We start from the raw sequence: 6057 nt of genomic DNA, 5'->3' as shown, positions 1-6057 counted from the left end.
GCCACTTGCACAAATTAATAAAATTGCCCAGCCACTGATTGTTCTGCTCAGACTAGCTGTGATAATGTTATGTTTTCCGAGATTTCTGTAAAACATAGCGTTTTGGAAAATTCATATCTTAAAATCCATGCATCATATATAAAATCAAGCCATATATGCTCGTTGCTCAGTTTTATGTCTATTTTCAGGCCATGCCATGTTCATCCCCACTAAAAATCTCCAACACTCTGTGTTGAGTAGCTAAACTACCTATGAAAATGTTTCTGATCTGTTGACACTTGACACGTAAAATTTGTCCCTGTATTTGCAACAGTGTGAGTTTTGGACAATCTCGTTTACTACCAACATCGACATCGAAAAGCATGGGGCCTTCACGAGCTGTCTCCTGCTGCCTGGTCCTCCTCTTCCTCGTCTCCTCGTCCAGCGCCTCCGTTCTACTAAAGACGCGTGCAAATCCATCGCCGCCGACAAGGAAAAAAGCATCGGCTACAACTACTGCATCAAGTTTTTCGAGGCGAGCAAGGGCAGCGGCACCGCCGACAAGCGTGGCTTGGCCGTCATCGCGTCGAAGCTCAACAGAGCGGCAGCCAAGAGCATGGTCAAGCGCATCCACGCCCTCAGGGCCTCGGAGAAGGACAAGGTCATCCAGATGGGCCTCTGTTGGAACCAAGAGACCTACAAGCTCAAGCTCACGGCTACAATGGCGAGAGGAAGACGATGGCTCAGGTGGTTTTGTGCTGCGTACTGCGTTGCAGCTTTTCTCATTTTCATTCCTCTTATTTGTACTGAACTTACAAAGGGAGAGATCAACCACGCCTGCGAGCTTACCGGTCGTGCCATCCCACGACGCTCGCCTTGCGGGTGATGCGCGCGTGCCGCGGGCTACGCTGCATGCCATCCCATGCAACTCCAACGGCCGCGCCAAGCTAGCTACCTACTAACTGAAACTACCTGGCCACATGTAGTGTACATGCACACGTTGACACGGCTGCTTATTTTGCTAACTGAAGGAAACTAAGCTAGCTACTGAACCGGGCTAGGAAATACAGGTTCAACATTTCACCCCCTAATTCCGACGCTCGGTGCTCACCACTCCGACGCCAACCTTCTGCCTCATTTCAACAAACTTGATTCGGCCGAGCGCCTTGGTGAGGAAATCAGCAAGCTGTCCGTCAGTGCCGACGTGGTCGACGTCCACCTTGCCGTCTTCGATGCACTCACGAATGAAATGATATCGAATGTCAATGTGCTTACTTGTGTCGTGGTGCACCGGATTCTTGCTCAGAGCAATCGCCGACTTGTTGTCGACGCGCAGCTTCGCCCTCGTCGGAGTGTCGCCGGTGAGCTCGCCGAGGAGCCTGCACAGCCACACGCCTTGGCAGGCTGCGGTTGCTGCCGCCATGTACTCAGCCTCGCAAGACGAGACGGCGACGACCTTCTGCTTGTGAGAAGTCCATGTGATCGGGCTGGAGTTGAGGAAGAAGATCACTCCCGTTGTGCTCCGCCGACCGTCAAGATCGCCGGCGTGATCGCTGTCGCTGTAGCCGATCACTTCCGGCGCTGCTGCACCACCTTGCTTGTAACAGCAACCATGATTCAGTGTGCCACTAACATAGCGCAGTATTTGCTTGACAGCAGCCCAGTGCGCCTCCGCCGGCGCCTCCAAGTACCTGCTCACCATGCCAACAGAAAACGAGATGTCTGGTCTCGTGTTGCAGAGGTACCGCAGGCTCCCGACGATGCTTCTGTATCGTGTGGCATCCATGGGCTTGCCGGCGCCGGTCTTGCCAAGTTTCAGCCGATTCTGCATCGGCGTGTCTGCAGGGTTGCACCCCCTCATCCCGCTGCATCCAAGATCTTGGCCGCGTACGCGCCCTGGCAGAGGGTGATCGCGTCGGCCTTCTGTTGAACTTCTATGCCAAGGTAGTAGCACAGAAGTCCAAGATCGCTCATGTCAAACAGATTCTTCATCTGTTCCTTGAACGCAGCAATTTCTTCGTCGCCGGCGCCGGTGATGATCAAGTCATCGACGTAGACGCTGACAAGCAGAGTCGACGCGCCCTCACCCCTCCTGTACACCGCGTGCTCAAGAGGGCTGCGCTCGAAGCCTAGCGACACGAGCGATGCGTCGAGCTTGGCATTCCAAGCCCGTGGCGCTTGCTTCAGGCCGTACAATGCCTTCCGGAGGCGCAACACCTTTCCCGCATCGCCGCCGATGACGAAACCCGGCGGCTGGTGCACGTACACTTCTTCAAGAAGATCTCCATTCAGGAATGCGGACTTAGCGTCCATGTGATGGACTTGCCAGCCTCGGTGCGCCGCAAGTGCTAACAGAAGCCGCACAGTCTCCATGCGCGCCACCGGAGCGAACACCTCGTTGTAGTCCACGCCTTGCCGCTGCGCGTACCCCTTTGCCACCAGCCTTGCCTTGTGCTTCACCGTGTTGCCGGCGGCGTCCCTCTTGATCTTGTATACCCACTTGAGCCCTATAGCTCTGTGGCCGGGCAGGAGCGTGGCGAGTTCCCACGTGCCATTGTCGCGGATCGCCGCGAGCTCGGCGTCCATGGCACGCTTCCAGCTCGCCTCGTCAAGTGCCTCATCGACGCTGTCCGGCTCCTCCGCAGCCACGAGGCACAGCCCGACATGCTCTTCCTTCGCCGCCGCGTCCAGCTCCGCGAGTACATGCTTCATCTTGCGGTAGCGGGTCGGAGTGTGGTCGAGGTCGTGGCGCTCGCTGTCGTCGTCCGGCGGCGTGGCCCAACCATCCTCCACGGACATGGGCGTGCTGCTTGTTGACGCCATGGGAGGCGACCCTGCCGCCCCGGAGGAGGAAGAGCTGGCGCTGATTGGTGTAGCAGAGGCCGGTGGAGAGACAGCCGGAGAGCCAGTGCGCGCCGGCGTTGACAGCTCGTTGTGCTCTTCGTCACTGTAGGTGACCACAAGGTGTTCGACCGTGGGCGCGGCGTCTCCGTTGGCCGTGGTCGCCCAGTTCCACTTTCTCTGCTCCTCAAAAGTGACGTCGCGGGTTATGATCACCCGCTTGCTCGACGGATTGTAGGCCCTGTAGGCCTTGGCGCCCTCCTCGTACCCGACGAAGATTGCCGGCGTGGAGCGGTCGGCCAACTTGTTGATGTCGGGGCCGAGCCGCTTCACATGCGCCACACAACCAAAGACGCGAAGATGGTGCACTGCCGGCTTCCATTTGTGCCAAGCCTCGTACGGCGTCAGTCCGTCGAGGCTGCGCGTGGGCACCCGGTTCAGGAGGTAGACCGCAGTCTTCACCGCCTCTCCCCAGAACGTCGCCGGCACCTCCATGGCCTTCAGCAAATAGCGGGCCATCTCGACCACTGTCTAGTTGCACCGTTCGACCACGCCGTTCTGCTGGGGCGTGTACGGCGCGGTGGTGCAGTGCTTGATGCCGCCGTCGTCGCAGTACTTGTGGAAGGCGATCGAGTTGAACTCGCCGCCCCGATCCGAGCGGAAAGCCAGGAGGTTGCAGTTCGACTCGGCTTCGGCTCGTGCCTTGATTTTCTTGAAGCGATCGAAGGCCTCATCTTTGGTTTGCAACAGCTCAAGCCACATGTATCGTGAGCAATCATCAATGATCAGGAGAAAATACCGGTTACCTCCTGCTGTGGCCGGCTTGATCGGGCCACAAAGGTCGCTGTGAACGAGCTCCAGAGCGCGCTCCGCGTGGTATGTCGTGGCCTGGGGAAACGGCAGCCGATGCTGCTTGCCCAGGGCGCACCCGTCGCACACTTGGTCGACGCGGTCGATGACGAGGACGCCATCCGCCATGCCCAGGCGTCCCAGATCCCACAGCGCACGGAAATTCAGGTGGTCGTAGCGACCGTGCCACAACCACGCCTCGTCCGCGCTGCGTGACAGCAGGCAGACCGGGTGCCCTGCCGTCAGGCGGAGCACGTACAGCCATCCGCCGTTCCTCTGAACCCGCGCGATGAGGCGGCCTTCTTGATTGCGAAGCCGCAGTAGCCCATGGCAGATGTTGGTCTCGCACCCAAGTTCGTCCATCTGACCCAAGCTGATAATGTTGCTGCGTAGACGAGGTATAAAGTACACCTCTGACAGAGTCAGGTGCTCACCGTTTCGGCACTCAAACAGGATGGAGCCCCTCCCCTCGATCTGCACGTCGTTGCCGTCGCCGAGCCGCACGGAGCCGCGCACGCTGACATCAAGCTCGGAGAAGATCTCCCAGCACCCGGACATGTGGTTGCTCGCCCCGGTGTCCAGGTACCAGGACATGTCGCAGCGTCCATCGACGGGGGCAGCACACGCCTGGGAGCGCTCCTCATTGAGGAGAACGCGCTCGACCGGGCGCTCTGTGGTCGTTGAGAGCACGCTCACCGTGGCTAGCAGGAGAGACGTCTTCGTGTCCTCCCCTTCGCCGCGCACCAGGTTTGCTTGCTCCTTGCGCTCGCGTCGTGGCTCGGTGCAGTGCTTGGAGAAGTGCCCAGGCTTGTTACAATTGTAACACTTGACCTGGGACATGTCTCGCTCTCCGTTTGGCGCGCCGTCGCGCCCGCCGTTTCCACAGCCGTGTTGGCCGCCGCCAAGACGGTTTTGTTGCTTGTCGCGGCGACGATTCGAGCCGCCACCCTGTCGCCGGACCCGCCTTGTCCGCCGCCCTGGCCGTTGCTCTAGCCTTGGGCGCGCTGGTTCTTGCGTGCGTGCCACTGCGCCTCCGTCATCAACAACTGTGCCCCGCCGCCTCCACCTTGATCGTTGGTGAGGCAGCGCTCCTCCGTGGAGCGCAAGCAACCGACGAGCTCCTCAACGGAGAGCGTGTTGAGGTCGAGCATCGTCTCGATGGCGAGAGCAATCTGCATGTAACGAGACGGGACAACGCGGAGGAATTTCTGAACCACTCTCACCTCATCCATGGTGTCACCGAGTGAGCGTAGGTTGTTGACAAGCGAGGTGATCCGCATGCCGAACGCGTCGAGGGTCTCGCCGTCGCGGAACGCGATCGCCTCAAACTCAGAGCGCAGTCGTTGCGCCGTGGCCTCGCGGACGCGCGCGACGCCCATGCGCATGGTTTTGATCGTGTCCCATGCCTCCTTTGCCGTCCTCTTCACCAGGATCGCACCCACCATCTCCGGCGGTACGGATCGCAGGATAGCCGCCAGCGCTGCCTTGTCGTTGGGGACGCTCGTCGGGTTTCCTTCAACCGCTTCCCACATCAAGTTGGCTTCCATGTTGATTTGCATCAGCATGGACCACTCAAAGTAGTTCGTCGGCGTGAGCATCGGCCACACCGTGTTGCCTCCCGGGACGAGGCGCTCCTAGATCGTGCGCTCGTGCACGACGATCTCCTTGCCGTGCCTGCGGGTTCGGCTCCGACCATGGCTGCGACCGCGGTCTGGAGTCGGCGAGCGCACGCCGTCGTCGCCGCTCTTGCCAGCTGCTGCACGGGCCGCCGCCGCGGCGTCAACGGTCACCGGAGTGCCCCCCGGGGATGTCGAACCAGCCATGGTCGCCGAGGAACGACGTGGCTCTGATGCCACTTGTTGGAACCAGGAGACCTACAAGCTCAAGCTCACGGCTACAATGGCGAGAGGAAGACGATGGCTCAGGTGGTTTTGTGCTGCGTACTGCATTGTAGCTTTTCTCATTTTCATTCCTCTTATTTGTATTGAACTTACAAAGGGAGAGATCAACCACGCCTGCGAGCTTACCGGTCGTGCCATCCCACGACGCTCGCCTTGCGGGTGATGCGTGCGTGTTGCGGGCTACGCTGCATGCCATCCCATGCAACTCCAACGGCCGCGCCAAGCTAACTACCTACTAACTGAAACTACCTGGCCACATATAGTGTACATGCACACGTTGACACGGCCGCTTATTTTGCTAACTGAAGGAAACTAAGCTAGCTACTGAACCGGGCTAGGAAATACAGGTTCAACAGCCTCGACGTTTGCGGCCAATTGTACGCGCAAGCCGTGGACGGAAAAAAATTATATGAGACCAGGTCTCATATAAATCAGGTGAGACCCGCCCTGATGGATGACATGTGGCATTCACAAATCACAAAGCATC

At 58.9% G+C, this 6057-nt stretch overlaps 1 pseudogene; it reads left to right on the top strand.

Annotated features, from left to right (window-relative positions):
- The first annotated feature begins 362 nt into the window (after positions 1-362).
- The window catches only part of LOC123042042 (uncharacterized), a 6149-nt pseudogene continuing 454 nt past the window's right edge, over positions 363-6057 (top strand).

Source organism: Triticum aestivum, chromosome 2B (genome assembly GCF_018294505.1).
Source record: "Triticum aestivum cultivar Chinese Spring chromosome 2B, IWGSC CS RefSeq v2.1, whole genome shotgun sequence".
In the NCBI taxonomy this organism is placed as follows: domain Eukaryota; kingdom Viridiplantae; phylum Streptophyta; class Magnoliopsida; order Poales; family Poaceae; genus Triticum; species Triticum aestivum.
This window is presented reverse-complemented; position numbering and strand designations above follow the sequence as displayed.